This window comes from Leptodactylus fuscus, chromosome 5 (genome assembly GCF_031893055.1).
Source record: "Leptodactylus fuscus isolate aLepFus1 chromosome 5, aLepFus1.hap2, whole genome shotgun sequence".
In the NCBI taxonomy this organism is placed as follows: domain Eukaryota; kingdom Metazoa; phylum Chordata; class Amphibia; order Anura; family Leptodactylidae; genus Leptodactylus; species Leptodactylus fuscus.
Window position 1 is genome coordinate 148,053,123 of NC_134269.1, and position 17,432 is coordinate 148,070,554.

Genomic DNA, 17,432 nt, shown 5'->3' on the forward strand with positions numbered 1-17,432 from the left:
AAATAAATATAAATCCTCAGATCAAATGGCACATTCAGCAGGCTGCGGACAATAAATACAGGTCAGAAAACAAAGCGCAGACACATGCATTGGATAATTTCATCACAGCATACCTGTGGCTTCTGAATAAGGCAATGGAGGAGATTTTTATGAGCCAATTTCAGTTAAAAGGATAACCTCACACTATAAATTGAAGGTCTGTACTTATTAGTATGACATCCATCACCTCCATTGATGGGCATATGGCTGATGGCTCATTACACTGTGCATTGGGTAGTGGCACTCACCAACACAACATGGCACTACACAGCGTACGGAGGTGTCCGATTCAGGCTATGTATTCTGTGCAGATATCAGATCCCCACTGATCTTATTGTGAGGACCTTTCCTAAGTATAGGCCTACAATATGTAGCCTTTAACAAACTCTTTAAGATGAAAAAACGCAGGCTTTAAACTAGTGGCACCAATGCAGTATGATTCGCTGCTTTACAAACAATAGATGCTGCGGCTTCAACTTTCCTCTACTGGTCAACATGGAAGCTTCACAACACAAGTAGTCAGCATCTACAAAATGGACATTTCTGCAAAAACACCATCAATTTGAGTCACGGTTACAGAAGTGCATGCCAATAGAAGGGATAAATGGCAGAGACTTCCAGTCTGAGAAATGTTTGTAAAACATCTGCAGCGTGCATGCATACCCCAAGAGCGGTGTATTATACTGCTCAGGAACAAGCAAGAGCAAGTAAATGAGCATTCTGGGTATTAACACCGCAAGGTACACAAGATGAACCGTAGCACAGAAAATGACATCCGAAGTGGGTGGCCCCGGCATGAAGTGATGCCAGCTACACAAACCACATCTGACCTTGAGGGTTTTACATTACATCTCTGTGCTCATGAGCTTAAGCAAACAGAACTCATCTGCGCACAAGCACACACCTAACAATACACTGAGATATACAACAAGCAGCAGGGCTCATCGGATTTGTCATTGTAAAGGTGTTTTGAAGAGATCACAGCTGTTAACTGCAATGAACTTCAAGAGTATTAACAGAAAAAAGAACTCCACTGTCATATTTCCCTTTCTTAACCATGCCAACTGGCAAAGAAAGCGTGGCATGTGGTGATTTCCATACAGTGCTTGTATTGCTAAAATAAGCAGTTCAGCAGCAATATGGAAGCGTAGTCTACCTTCCAAAAACAAATTCACTCTGTAAACTCTCCAAGAGCAGAAAACATGTCTTAAACCATGTGCTGCAGTACATTGGCACACCGTGTGAAAAAAATGGAAATACACAGAGCCAGGCTTTTTTGGCGTCAGAAAGCTCATGGGGCTAATGTGCTATTCACAGGTACCACCACTATTATTACCAACCATGCAGACGTAAGGGTCTATTACAACTAAAGATGTTGTCGATGCAGAGAATGATCACTAAAGCCACTGTTAGCCGGCATATAACTTTCAGTGTCTGTCAGCAGCCAATTGTCTGGAACAAGCGTTCTTCCAATAAGACCTTTAAACAGTGTCAGATACAACAGAAAGCTAGAGGAGAAGAAAACAAAACCCTATCATACAAGTTGATTCAACAAAAAAACCTTAGCTGAAAAAATACAGCACAACGGATCAGAATTTGAAGGGATTTCTGGAAATAGACTAACAGCCAAAGTCTACCATGTTGGCAGATATTTTATCTGAATTTATAGCCAGTGTAAATGCATTCCCAGGATTACAATATCGATGAACTATCCTTAGGAAAAGCCATAAATATCAGATTGATGGCCATCCAACTCTCTGCACTTCCGCCAATGTTAGAGGTAACAACTGTGGCCTGTCGAGTGTCAAGGCCTCAGTCCTGCTTGCATAGCTCCGTACAGCAGCAAGCTGTATACTTTGTGCTGGGCATTGCAGGTTTGTCTCATTCAATTAACAGGGGGCCATCTGATACTAAAGGCCTATCCTATTCTGTAATCCAGGAAAACCCTGAAAGAAGCTCAATGAATGTATACATTTTCTGGTTCTTAATATTCTGAATATTAGTATGTGCTTCTGATATTCTTGTTATGTCTAGTGCAGGGCATATAAGGGCAGAACACGACAGAGATGTTCGTTAAGATCCCCACTGAGAACAAATGTAAAAAGCTGAATATCTTCTTCATGATAGCCAAGTATATAAAATAATCTGTGATATTATTCACCAGGAAAGGCTTTCCTCCAACATACAGAAGCCAGAGCTGAGGAAATGCAACAAGCCTGTAATATGTGAAACAGATAATTTAGCGCATTACCCATGACATTTGGAATGCCCAGCGGATAGTAGGCAAGGTCTTGGCGGTTCCCACACACAGATCTGAAAATTACTGTTTGTCTTATAAGACAGAATAGGATGCACACTGTGAAGTTAATGAAGAGCTCAGCTGGATGCCGGTGTTTTCATTGTAATATTTTCTACCATGCTACTCAATGTACTTTTATAGAAATAGACCCCAACCCCTGAATCACATCGCCTAAATAGCTTTTACAGGTTTTGTTTTTTTATTGGCAAGAAATACATTAAAATAAAATATTTGGGAATTTAAGGGCTCGTTCACACGGGGCAAGAGGGGATGGATTTTGATACCGAATCCACCTCAAAATCCGCCCCCTCACAATAGAGGTCTATGTAGACCGCTAGCGTCCTTTTTTCCGTGAGTGGTTTGTTCCTGCTCACAGAAAAAAGCGAGCTGCCCTTTCTTCAGGCGAATTCCGCCTCGCAACAGCACCCTCCGAACTAAGCCCATTCATTTGGGCCTACTCCAGAGCAGGAAGCCGCGACTGTTGGAAGCCACGACAGGCGCATTTTGGTCCTATTCTGACATGGCTTCCCGCATCAAAATCAGGACCAAAATACGCCATCACCAACACCGTGTGAACTAGCCCTTAGAGTCTGTATTACTTGCCTCTATGTAAAGTGTCGTGCCCCCACAGGGTATAATGACACAAAGGAAACCTGTCTATCCGTGTGAAAGGGGCTTGCCACCAAAACAATCCCACTAACATAAATGGATAAATGGAACAGATTTTCAGGCACAGAAATGCTTCACAAAATCTGACACATGTAAATATAGCCGATCAATGCCATACTGCTATGGAACTAGTTCATCACATGTTTATAAGAGACAAAACAAACCTTTCAGCCATCAAAGTCAAATGACCCACTATTACTTAAAGGGATTTTCCAGGGCTAAAAATATTAATGACTTATCCTTAAGTATATTAGGTCTCATACCTAGGACCCCCACAGACCAGCTAATCAAAGCTGCAAGCACACCTACTGCTTCACAAGCCAGTGACATCATGTTCATTAGTCACATGACCTGTTTGTGGCACAGTCTCATCCCACTGAATGGTGCCGAGCTGTACTACCAAGTGCAAGACTAAGCAAGTAGTGAAGCCGATGCAGGCTGATCAGTGGGAGCTATCAGTGTTGGACTCAACTAATATTGATGTCCTATCCTGAGAATAAGTTGTCAATATCTTAGTTTCAGAAAACCACCTTTAGGATTAAGGACCAACGTGGCGAGCTGCAGCCAAAAAGCGCAGTGGAAAACACTGGAGCGGAAATGCATCGCTTTTTTTTTCCCTGCACGCTTTTCACAGAAAGTCCGCCATTTTCTCCTCTGCAGAATTTCTGTCCATATTATACCTACATGGAAAGCAAGAGTGTTTCTGTAGGTATAAATGACATGATGAAATTTACATAAACTTTTTTTTAAACTGCTGCATTTCCACTGCAGATTTTTTTTTTCCTGCAATGTGTGGATACTGAAGTACAGCATTTTTAGCACATGTTCGTAACGTGAGGCCACGGCTTTAATGGCTGGAATGTATTAATCACTAAATATATGGAAGGTCCTGTAACAACTGGTTTGAGCAATGACTCCGCTATGAAGATAATATGGGTCTACTGGTCCCAAATCCCTTTCACAGATGACTATGCAAAAAGCAAGACTTTACAGTAATCCCCTTTGGATTGCCTCTGCATAATGTGGGCAACAGCACCATCTGATCTTCCCTGGATTTATACTCCAAAAAGTTGACTTCTACTCCAAAAAAAAAAAAAAAAGCAGTCAAAAGTAAAGTCCACTCCAACACCATTTACTTCTGCAAACACATCACCATGATCTAAATAGCGCTGACTGTACTTGAGTCACTAGACTTCCTTTTCAATAATGCTATTTAGTGGCCATTGCCATACATAATTTTATTTTATTTTTGATTCAGAAGTTTTATGGGATTTTTTAAAACCTGAAAATAAACAATACAGAACTGAAAAAGTACAAGACCATTGCCATATTTCCCCACTGTTCCCCATGGCGCCATTTAGTCAAAAACTGGAGAGAAAAAAAAAAGAAAAAAAGAAAAACAATTTCCAAATGTCTCATTATTTTGAAGCTTGGTCCTATAGGCAAGATTTTTATGACTGACTGAAATCTACATATATGGTCAGGCTTCCTCCCCCTTTTTTAATGTAGCTGTAACATAATTATGCCAGTTTGTCCAGTCCTGAAAAACCACAAGATAAATAGTTACAGCATTACTCACTTACATACCAACTGGTCTGCCAGATGACATTAAGATATAGCACTAACCAACAATGGACTGGGTCAAGACTTTTCAGAAGTCTACAGTCATTAAACTCATTACTTGTAAGTTCAATTTCTAACTGGAAAAAAAATGAAATTAAATTCCTTAAAGGGACAGTCTACCTTTTGTGGGAAGTTCCATTCTAATTTGCGTTCATTTGGTGTTTTCCCAGATTCCTCTATGCTTCCACCTATGACAACCCAAAGCACACCTCCTAGTCTATAACACGCTGCCTGCAGATTACACAGCATTTTCATGGTGACTCTTTGCACCCTTTAATAAGGGTATTTCTGTTAGTTTTAGCATCCAATGAGTTCAATAGGTTTCCCTACTGTCAGATGAGCAGTTCAAGACTGTCTACTCCAGCTCAGGACCGCCCAGAGTCTCTAATAAGAATATTGGATCCTGAAACGATCATCAATGATCGCCCAAGAAAGGTGAAAAATTCCAACTGCACCAGAAGTAATGAACTGGCACCCAGTGAAGGATGCAAAGAGTCAGAGTTGGCGGAAGTGCTGAAAGGTTCTCTTTAAACCTGAATTCCATGTAGATTCTATTTTCAGTACACAAATTGTGCAAAATGTCATCTCCACTTTTGTGTCCTTATCTGACCTTAACATAACTTACAAAACTTAAGTTTTCTAGCTAAAAATGTACAAACAATACCAGCATTGCTGTGAAATATCAAAAAGACAATTCTACAAAGTTCTGTAACTCTACAGATAATACTCCTTGTGTTGACATTTCCAAAAGCTATGTTATGACTGGGGCTTTTGGGAATACTACAGCTGCTGGAGCACAAGAAGCAAAAGAGAAACTCAAACAAACACAAAGCGAATGGCAAAAACCGGCCAAGTTTACAATACATTCACTAATGACTTTTAGCTAAAGGTCCTTTCTAACGAATGACGAAAATCCATGAAAAATCAGGCCAAGAAAGAAGTGAATAGCTGCACAAACTGCTAAGTAGTCTTGGTAAATGTGTCGGGACCAAATCCTTGGTTTATTTTCTTTACCTGCACTAAAAAGAAAATAAAAACAAGAGAAAAGAAAAAAAAATCACGTTCTGAGCCAAGAGAGCGCTATGTGGTCTGAGCGTTTATGAACATTGAATTACTAGATTAGTATTGACCATTTTTGACCCAAATAAACTGCTGTTCCACTTCCAGAACTGCTAGTTTTAGAAGGACGTGTTCAATCTGTGAAATATGGACTGTATGGCAGGTCTCTTACCGAAGCAAGTGATCATTGATGAAGAAACTGATAAAAGGCCAACAAGGCAACCAAATTTGGGATAAGTGCACCATGTGATTCCTAAGAAATTAATCCCATACTGTTGTAAAACACAAACATGTTTATTAATGTCTAATAAAAACACACAGTCAAATCACAAATTGCAAAAAAAAGTAATAATGGGGAAGGAATTGGAAGGTCACAAACAGCAAATTTACCTAAAAATGCATACTATACGGTAGTAACAATCATGTAGATGCAAAAGTATCACAGTATAATAATACACGTACATAAGGAAAGGAGCAAATCCCAAAGACAAACCTAGGTATATGTAAGAAAACAGGTAGAAAATCATTCCTAGTAACAAAAAATGACAACCATAGGTAGGGGAGAGCCCACTAGATATACAGGTATGTGACAAAGCATATGAGGATATACCATACAGCTCTAGCGTCTTCACTGATATCTCCACCTCAGTATGCAGGTATAGTGTATTTGTAAGGCCGTTACACACAGTAGGATAAGTGCCACATGTGCTGGGAATGAATGGGGCAATGTGCTACATTTATTCACATTATTATTTCCAAATCCTGAAGCAGTGAATCATGGCCAAGGGGAAGGGAGGATTTACCCCCTTTGGGGCAAACAAAGTTCATTTTCTCTGAAATGCCAAGTCTCTCTGTAGCCACAAAGGTATTTTTGAACATATGTTTCTACCTGGCGAAGCTATTGCTGTTGTTGCCATAAATGACCCAAAAGATTCAATTTAAGCTCCTCCAAAGCATATTTAAAAAATGTTCAGATCCTTGTAGAGGAGAAGCTTGGCCAGTGACCAAATTAGAAAAAAGTCAACATGAACTACTACCAAATCGATTTCCAACAACATATTTCACATTATAGGGATATTATTAATTATTATTATTATTTATTTATATAGCACCATTAATTCCATGGTGCTTTACATATACAAATTGCTTTTGCTCACATAAGCATTATTCAGACTAAATTGCAATCTGAAATAATTATTCATATAAAAATATACCTTGTAATAATATTGCTATACACTGAAGTGCCTAATATACATTTTATCAAATTCAATGTCAGCTTAGATATTTAAAAGAGATGTCAGTCTTCGAAAACTCCTTTCCACGTGTCTTATAAGGGCTAGTTCACACGGGGCTAGTGACCACGTATTTTGGTCCTGATTTTGGGCGGGAAGCTGCATCAGAATAGGACCAAAATCGTGGATCCCCGCTCCAGAGTAGGCCCATATGAATGGGCCTAGTCTGGAGGGTGCGGTCGTGAGGTGTACGCCTGAAGGAAGGGCAGCTCGCTTCTTTATTGCGCGAACAGAAACACACCAGTAGCGCAGAAAAGAAAGCTAGGGGTCTACATAGACCTCTATTGTGAGGGGGCAGATTTTGAGGTGGATTCGGCGTCAAAATCTGCCCCCTCTTGCCCCATGTGAACTAGCCCTAAGGCTGTACTCCAATGTAGAGGCAGCACGTGAAGACAAAACCCTACCAACCAATGATTGCACAATCATTGAATATTGATGCTTGCACGCAACTACCACAACATTAGAGTGAGATTTTTGAGAATTTCGCGCCCCAACTCTCCCATTCACTTTATTGTGAGTCAGGCAGATATTTTCCTCTAGCTGATTTTTTGCTGGGAAGCATTTTTGATGCAGATTTCACATGCACTTATTCATTTAATTTCCATCAGTACCATCAAACCAAAAGGGGCCCCACAATGAGCCTACCTATGCCCTGCAAAAAAAAAAAAAAAAAAAAAGCAAACAATGCATGAATACTGAACTCTCTAAAAGTTACAGGTACTACAAAATGGCAACTCAAATAACATTTTGTAAAGATGATTTTTTTGTAAAATTTCTAAAAAAAAAAAATGCTATATATATATATATATATATATATATATATATATATATATATATATATATATATATAGCACTATATATAATTGGTATCACTGTGATCTCAATGATCTACAAAATAAACCTATCATGTCATTAATGCTTGCTGAACACCATAAGAAATTCAACTTGTAACACAATGCCACAGTTTGGTTTTCATTTAATTTTCTTTCTGGGCTTCCAAGTACAAAATATTAAAATGGTGCCATTGTAAGTTATAATTTGTCCTGCAAAAAATAAGCCCCCTAGGACTCTGTGAAATGAAAATAAAAAGGCTATAGCGTTTGGAAGGCTGTTCTTCCTTCCTAGATAGTCCATGGTTAGCAGAATGATATGGAAAGGGGAATTGTTTAGGAACCTGAGCAACTCAGCCACAAAGTGGCAGACCACATAAACTTAGAGCAGGGCTGCCAAATTCTGAGGTGCATAGTGCATAAAAGTCATTAACATCAAAACTCCTCTGGCGTCAACACAAAGACAGTCTTGGGAGATTTATGGCATGGGTTTCCATGGCCAAGTAGATGCATACAAGCCTTACATCACCAAGCACAATGCCAAATTTCTGATGAAATGGTATAAAGCATGTTACCACTGGAGCGGTGGAAATGTGTGCTGTGGAATGATGAATCACATTCGTCAAGTGTCTGATATACAAGTCTGGGCTTGGTCAATGCCTGACTGCATTGTGCCAACTGTAAAGTTTTGTGGAGGAGGGATAACGCTAGAGGATTGTTTTTGAGAGGTTGGTCTAGGCCGGGCCCTTTAGTTCCCTTGAAGGAAAATCTTAATGCTTCAGTGTATCAAGACATTTAGGACAATTGTATGCTTCTACCTTTGTGGGAATAGTTAGGGTAAAGTCAAAAAGAGGGGTCCAACCTCATATCAATGCCTATGGACTTAGATTGGGATGTCAAAAAAGCGCCTATAGGTGTTTCAACACTTCTGTCCATACGGTGTATATGAAAAGATTATATTGTGAAAAATTCTTTAGATTAGATTATTGCACAAGGCTAAGTCTTACACGACCGTAATGGTTTTTGTGGTCCGCAATTTGCAGATCCACAACACAAATTTCACTCTAAAAACTCATTCCGCAGACATCCGTTTCCAACCGCAAAGTGAATACGCAACATTCCGTGTGTATCATTATTATGCAGATCTGCAAAAAACAAAACACACATGTTGACATCCGCAATTGCGGATACACAGTGATGTATGTTCAGCGTATATCCGCATAACTGCACGCGCTCATAGACTTGTATGGGACAGTCCATGCCGTAAAAACACGGCCATTACGGACATGCAGTATACTGTCCGGACCACGGTTACGGCACGCCACACCACAGACAAAATCTACGGTGGTGTAAGAGGCCGCATAGAAAACAGTGGGTCCGCAATTTAAAACCCGCAATTGCGGACCACTTGCGGTCTTAAACTACGGTCGTGTAAGACCAGCCTAAGACAAGCACTGTACATTCCATAAAGTTCAGACAATGGGTAAGCAGTGGATGCAAGGAGATATTCAGGTAGGAGCTTGTAGAATCAGTATATGATAGAATACAAGAGGAGTAAAGGATTTCAATACTAGTGTAAACTCTGCAAAGAGAAGAAAACAGTCACAGTCATGCGTTAGTTGATTTCATGGATTTATCACTATGTATTACAATAAGACAATGCCTTATCATACCTGTATCTCTGGACAATTCTGTTTAACCTTTAACTTTCTTTTAGAAAGAGGTGTTAATATTTGTAATGAAGTCAATGAGGTTCTTAAAGATAGGTTTTATATATGGCATCAGTCCTGTTCATAATTCTGACCATAATAGAAAATGAAAAAAAAAAAAAAAAAACAACAGCTGAAGCAAATGGACAAAGTGTTTTCGGACAGTATTATCTACATCTGGTAGTTGTACAGCTGGATGGACACGTGGTATGAGCTGTAAAAGTATAAATCCCTATGGTCAAATAAAGAGGCAAAAAACAACTATATGTCACGATTCCAATTCTTCTAGCTGTAACGGCTTTACATTACTAAAGAGAGGAAATAGATAAAAATACCTTCTGCCAAATAAACACACAAAAGCAGCTAAAATAACTTTATCCAAAATCAATGTTACACACTTGTACTGCAAATAATAGAGATTATCAAAGATAATACAATCAGGCTAACACTCACTGCTAAAAAAAGAAAAAAAAAGTAGAAGATGTGAAAAAGGACCTATCACCATCTCCACAAACTCCAGTTTTTTAGCACCTGTTAAAGGGATTCTACCATTTAAACTAATTTTTTTCTAGTTCACACGTCGGAATAGCCTTAAGAAAGGCTATTCGTCTCCTATCTTTATAAGTTGTTTCCGGCCCACCCTTCGGTGAAACATCAGTTTTTTGTTGGTATGCAAATGAGTTATTTCGCAGCATTGGGGGCAGGCCTCAGCGCTCAAACAGCACTGGGGGCGTCCCTAATGATGCAAGAGAACTCTCTCCAGCGACGCCTCTATCTTCTTCAGCAACCGCTTCTTCATCTTCTTCTTCCGGCAGGGGTCAGACTTGTGCACCTGCACAGTCGGCTCTGCCATCGGGACGCAAGCAAGAGTTTTGTGCAGGAAACGGAAACCTGCATGAACGGAGACGGGCGCAGATGTGAACAAGCCTTGAGTAATGGGATGCCAAGAGTGGGACCATCTCCAATCTGATACTGATGACCTATTCTTAGGATAGAATATCAATATTTTTATATTTCACAGATGGGTAGGGTACCAAGTAGACTGTCAAAGTACAAGGTTTGTTTGTTTTTTTTCTTTGATTCATCAATATTCTGAGCTTGGTCAAAAGGCAGAACAACATGTCAGTGGCATAAACAAAAGCTGTTGGGGGAACAAGCAATTGCCAACACAGGAGCAAGGGGAAATAAAAGGCAAATTATTTTTTGACTGGAACCCTGATTTGTAATTGCAGTTTGGTTATTATTACGCTAGGTTCACACTAGAGTTTGAGTCTCCCTTGGAGACTCCGTCCCAAATTAAAATCAGCAGAGAGAAAAATTTCAGTATAAAATCTGCAGAAACTCGGCGCACCCCATTATAGTTTATGGAGCCCGTGTGTAACCGCTTTTTAAGCAAACAGGAAACCCGAACAGCTTCTGAAGGACTGCAGGAGCGGGCATCTTGAAGGAGTACAGGGTTTTACAACTCGTCTCATATTTTCTCAGGAGCCCACCACTTTCATTTACACTAAAGGCCACTTCTAAAAGAGCAAAAAAAAAAAAAAAAAAAAAAAGTTCAACTTCACCAACCATGACTAAAGAGTAATTCATCTGAAACATGATGTGATCGACTCTGACAGCGACATTATGAACAATTTGATGTGCCACTACCAGCTCTAATCCCTCGATAAGCAAACGCTAAATGTGCCTAATATTATAAGCTTCATTTCCTATCAGATAACCTAATTGCTGGATTGAACGTGAAGCATGCAGGGACCGGCCGAGATGGAGACGGCTCTTTTTGCATGCCAGAAGAGACTCAGTGGTGACTATTACATTGCAGATGTGATTGTCACAGGTCTAGACTTTTTAACCCATTGATTTCAACGTGTTCCACACGTTAAAAACGGAACCCATTGAAGTCAATGGGATTCTGTTTTACAGCGCTGATTCTTATGCGAGTTATTGTGCCAGAATCAGTGCCACGTTACTCCATGTGAATGTCCCCTAAATCAGGTCCTGGAGATAGGAATACCCCTTTAAGAAATGCATAGTTTGGAGCCATAGCAGGTGGATTATAAATAGGATGAAGATCTAGCATTTTTGCGCAGTATTTTTTTTTTTCCCCGCAGTGAAGCTCCCTGTGGAGTTTTGCAGACAGGAGTGATAATCTCCAAAGGGAATTTCAAGTTAGTAAATTCTAAAAGAAAAGCTGATATAAAAGGTCAATGCATTTTAAAGTGAATATCATCTAAATTGTGATAGCAGTTCTTCTACTTCAGGTCAGAGCAGATATAGAGTACCATAGATTGGGAACTGTAGTATCTGACCTTCTGACAGGCATTGAGGCAGTAAGAATTTTCATTTAGGTAGCAAAAACTCTCAAATCTGACCATGTAAGTGGTAATAGGACTAAATCATGTGACTGCACTATGTGGACATGAAGAACACTGTTCACTGGGGCAGAGAAATTAATAATACAAATTTTTTAAAAAAATTCACCAAATTCTGGTGTACATGCTTTACACCTATTTTGTATGTACTTTAGACACTTACTTTAGACACTTTTAGACACAGCTTTTGTGTCTTGTCGAACAGGTGGGTGGGGACTATTGAAAAGAGGCATAGCTTAAAATGAAAATCCATTTGCCATAAAATGTGCTAAAATTCTGGATAATATGCTGAAATTTTGTGGGAAACTAAGCCAAATAAGTGGCGTAAAGTTACACTAGAAAGTGTAAAAGTTCACCAGATTTTCAAACAGACTCAGACACTTGGTAAACTCGGCGAAGTTTAAGACTGTCTGGTCTAACTTTACAATGTCTAAAAGTTGGACAGTATTAGTTACCTGCCCCAATGTTTACAAGTTCTACCTTTGGGCATTATGGGGCATGAAAATGAACAGCGGGGTAGGTAAACTATGAGCTTCTTCATATAAAAAACAACAGTTTGTGGCACATATAAGTCAGTACAGACCTATACCTGTCAATCCTTTCCTGCAGACTAATGGGAATAGGTCTGAAGGCCCTCAGCAAAGACCAGTCGCAGAGTTTCTCCATTATGTCACTGCTTATGTTGAAAAATGAAGACATTCTGGTATTAAAAAGTACATTAGGAAATCCCATATAAAACACCCAAATACAACAGCAGGAGGTTCACATTCACCTCGCCAAAGGTGAATTATTGCTTTACAGTCACAATCATTGGCTTATCAGAAAATGCAGTTTGTCAATATACAATTACTGAAACTTTCCAATACATCAATAAAACAGACTTGAGGTAGATTTAGTGAAATTGATGTGCACCATTCAACAGTGTGGATCTCAGTAGATTAGGGGTAGTTTTTCATCCCAAACAACAAACCTTACACTTTTATGGTACACGATATTGATTGAAATATTAGAACCCTCTCTGTAAATAGACATAACTAGATGTGGAAATGAGCATAAAGCTCAATTCTGTACTCTCCTCTGACAGCAACTGCTAAAGTCAGAATGTCAAAATATAAAATTTGTCTGAGCCGTCTCTAGTTCTAGGTACAGCCATATTGTACAAGAGGTTTAGTCGCCACATAACTTTGCAGAGGTTGTACAAGAAGCTTTAATGACAACTATAGTGGTTAAAATATATTTATCAACAATTTATTTTTTAATTTATCAAAGACCAGATAGAAAATATATATATATATATATATATATATATATATATATATATATATATATATATATATATATATATACATATACACATACACACACTAGCTGTTACCCGCGACTTCGTCTGCGGTGATTGTAGGAGTGGGTATATACAGGCGTGGGTAGGGTTTTTGTACTGTGTATAAGGGATGGGATATGAAATGTAACTTTGTATCTTGTTGTTGCTGTAATTCAGAGAATACGTGAGACTTTTGTGTTGAAGTTAATTTGTATTTGAGCTGCTATACAGTGTTGTGAGAAACTTTACATAGTGACTTTGGGACAGAAGTATTTGAAGTTAACCCTTTCCCGCCGATGGCATTTTTTGATTTTCGTTTTTGACTCCCCTCCTTCTAAACCCCATAACTTTTTTATTTCTCCGCTCCCAGAGCCATATGAGGTCTTAATTTTTCCTGGGACAAATTTTTCTTCATGATGCCACCATTATTGATTCTATATAATGTACTGGGAAGCAGGGAAAAAATTCTGAATGGGGTGGATTTGAAGAAAAAATGCAGTTCTGCGACTTTCTTACGGGCTTTGGTTTTACGGCATTCACTGTGCAACCAAAATGACATGTCCCCTGTATTGTGTTTCGTTACGACTCCGGGGATACCAAATTTATATGATTTTATTTACATTTTGACCCCTTAAAAAAATCCCAAACTGTGTTAAAAAATTATTTTTTGAAAAGTCGCCATATTCTGACAGCCGTAACTTTTTTATACGTGCGTGTACAGGGATGTATAGGGCGTCTTTTTTTGCGGGACCGGGTGTACTTTGTAGTTCTACCATTTTCGGGAAATGTTATTGCTTTGATCACTTTTTATTCAATTTTTTATCAGAATCAAAACAGTGAAAAAATGGCGGTTTGGCACTTTTGACCATTTTTCCCGCTACGGCGTTTACCGAACAGGAAAAATATTTGTATATCTTTGTAGAGCGGGCGATTTCGGACGTGGGGATACCCAACGTGTATGTGTTTCACAGTATGTAACTACTTTTATATGTGTTCTAGGGAAAGGGGGGTGATTTGAATTTTTAATCCTTTTTATTTATTTTTTTTATATTTTTTTTACTTTTTGTAAACTTTTTTTTTGCATTTATTAGACCGCCTAGGGGTATTGACATGGGTGGGCGGTGTCGCGGATTGTCAGAGCGGTGGGGGTCGGCAAAAATGGCTGCTCCGGAGCGTTAAAGAGAGCCTCCTGGAGTATCGTTAAGGTGAGGGGCAAAGTGGTAAAGTATATGTATATGAGATTGTGTGGGGTTAGGGGCGAGGCTGTAGAGGGCAATATGAATTTTGTGGCTTGCTATGGTCCAAAGTGTGTGAGATTGCAGAGATGGTGGTGTGAGTTTGGGTTTTGTGGGGGTCCTGGCACAAACTTATGTGTGCTATTGTGACAAAAAGTAGCCTATTGCGCAATCGGGTGTATTAACTATGTTTGTGGAAAATTTCAGCCAAATCGGTGGAGCGGTTTTTCCGTGATTGAGGAACAAACATCCGAACATCCAAACTCACAAACCCACAAACTTTCACATTTATAATATTAATAATATATATATATATATATATATATATATATATATATATATTTATTATATTTCACTATCTTCTGCACATGAGTTATCCACGTTGTCCACACATGCTCTGTGCAGAGATTGGAGAAGATAAGCTGTGACATCATCCATTGTCAGTAGTGGATGCAATGATGGGGTCGAGTGGTGTAAATCTATAGAGGTGTTAACTTCTACTGTAATGCTGTCCATTTTATATGTAATGTAAATGATGTGACTGCTGTAAAGAAAATCCCTACAGAGATCTCAGGTGTCAGTCTATTTCCGTGGTGGTGAACCCATAGCCCTCTCTGTGGGCACCCATCTTTGGAACAGACTACTGTGTGGTAGCCACTGTGGAGCATATTGGACTGTGTGGAAGTCCTTCACTATTTACATCACACAATATCTGTTTTATAGCAGACGTGATATTACAGGCTGTAATAACATTGCACGGTCACTATAAAACAACTCCTGTGTAATGTAAATAGTGAATATTAATATGTTCAAAATTATATCTCATGCAGAGATCTTTACCTTTCAGTACAATGTTATTTTGTATCATTCAAATCTCTGTAAAACCCCCACACAACCATATTTTGTAGGTCCGTAATTGCAGATCTGCACAGTATTAAGGTTAAATTGCTGTTTTTGCACTTTGCGATAATTTAGTGGGTTTTGGGTTGCATTTTGGGCGCTTGATCTCTAAAAGGTTTGCTACTACTGGTTTATTTATAGAATTAGTCTTAATAGGCCGTTACCGATCCTGGCAGTGGCCGGAATCGGTAAGTGACGCCATGAGCCCCACAAACATCATTATTATACTCAGAGGTCTTTTCAGACCACTGAGTATAATGATCGGAGGTCCAAAGGAGGTAAGGTAACATAAAAAACCATGTTACTTACTTACCTCTTCGGGCAGGTTCAGGCCTACTTCCATGACTCTCCCTGACGTCACATGACTGGGCCCTGTGTCCAGGGTCATGTGACGTCCTGGACTTCATTGAAGATGGCTGACACCACCGAGGACTGCAGCAGAGTCGGGGATAGGTAAGTAACATTGTTTTTTATGTTTTCATCCCCCCTTCAGTCACCGATTATTATACTCTTGGGTCTGAAAAGACCCCAGAGTATAATAATTCTTCATGGGTTTCCACAGTGGGGCATACTACTGTGTGTATGCGCTATAGCTATTTATTATATTATAATATATATATATATATATATATATATATATATATATATATATATATATATATATATACACACACACACACACACACACAGTATATATATCTCCCCATTAAACCAATAATTTATAAATGTGCAGCAGGTGCAAATACCCAATGGTGTAACCCTTTCCTTCCTAGCCAGAGTAAATTGCTGTAGATCTTAATGTACAGTACATGTCAGGGTTTGCAGGGTTATACTTTTGAAGATAAACAAAATATATTTGTGCTTGTCTGTTCAATTGCTTGGAAGTGACTGGTCTCCGTGCACTGCGCATGTTATGTGCACATCAACACACCGAACACCAGCGTCTGGACTAGAGACAATTTCCTGTCTACATATAAAGTTCATCCCTCAATCTGGCTGCCTCAGGGCTGACAAGCCACAGAAAATCTCATTACAACAGCACCGAGACAACCACGGTTATTATTACACCAAAGCAAGACGAAGAATGAAACAAATGCTGTACAGAAGAGAGAGAATAATATCACAACTGTGCAGAGAGATGCAGGTCTCGAGAATGAAAAACAATACTCTATTTAATGATATACTATTTTCAGAAATAACGTATCATATACAATATATTAGTTTACAGAGAAGAATACTCAAAATTTTAATAAGTAGTCTGAGTATTTTATTCAATGTAGGCTTGCAGAATGTTGAAGTTTGCTTTGTTTAGCTTCTTCACGGGGATAAGCAGCTAGTAAATGAAAAAAAAAAAAAATTCATATCGTGTCAAGCAGGAATCGGCAATGGCGGCACCGACTCATACTGTGAGATCTCTTTGATTCAGGTGACCCAATCTTATCTATTTGTTGGCCTGGGTTTGTATTCTGGATTCTGACAAAAAAAAAACACCTCTCCTTAATATTAAAATAATCCCTATTATTGTGACTCACTCATTTATTTTATCCTCTATTCACGGTAGAGCCAATGAAATGAATGGAGTAGGGTATGCTTTGTGCCCACAGTTCCTATCAGAATGGGGAACAAAATCACCTCTGTGCTCATGATTTATGGGGGTCCCAGCAGTTGGATCCCCACTGTGGATAGCGTACCAGTTGCTTATCGGGACAACCCCTCTAAAATATAGAGTACATTTTTCCCATATATTTTCAATAGGCTGCAGAAGATAATGGACACCCAAAAATAATAAATTTATTAATACAGCAGAAAATTACTGTGAATTAGCCCCTAGTTATACATAACACCATTTTGCTAATAGTATACTAGTTTTACATAATTTTACATTAACACTTTTTTTTTTCTTACCCACCCATTCTGTGCATTTGAAATGACCTCATGTAACCCTTTTTGTATAAGCAAAGGAACATACTCTGGCTTTGGTATTTCCTCTTATCTCACAAGGTGACATTGTTCACATTTCCTATATATTAGCCAGCTCTAGGTAGCACAGCGGCCACAGGGAAGGAATAAGATGCCGTTTTATC

The 17,432-nt window shown here is 39.0% G+C and overlaps 1 protein-coding gene across 2 annotated transcripts in view; it reads right to left on the bottom strand.

Moving 5' to 3' along the window:
* SRGAP1 (SLIT-ROBO Rho GTPase activating protein 1) overlaps positions 1 to 17,432 on the bottom strand; it is a 125,986-nt gene that overhangs the window by 68,775 nt on the left and 39,779 nt on the right. The window lies entirely within an intron of this gene.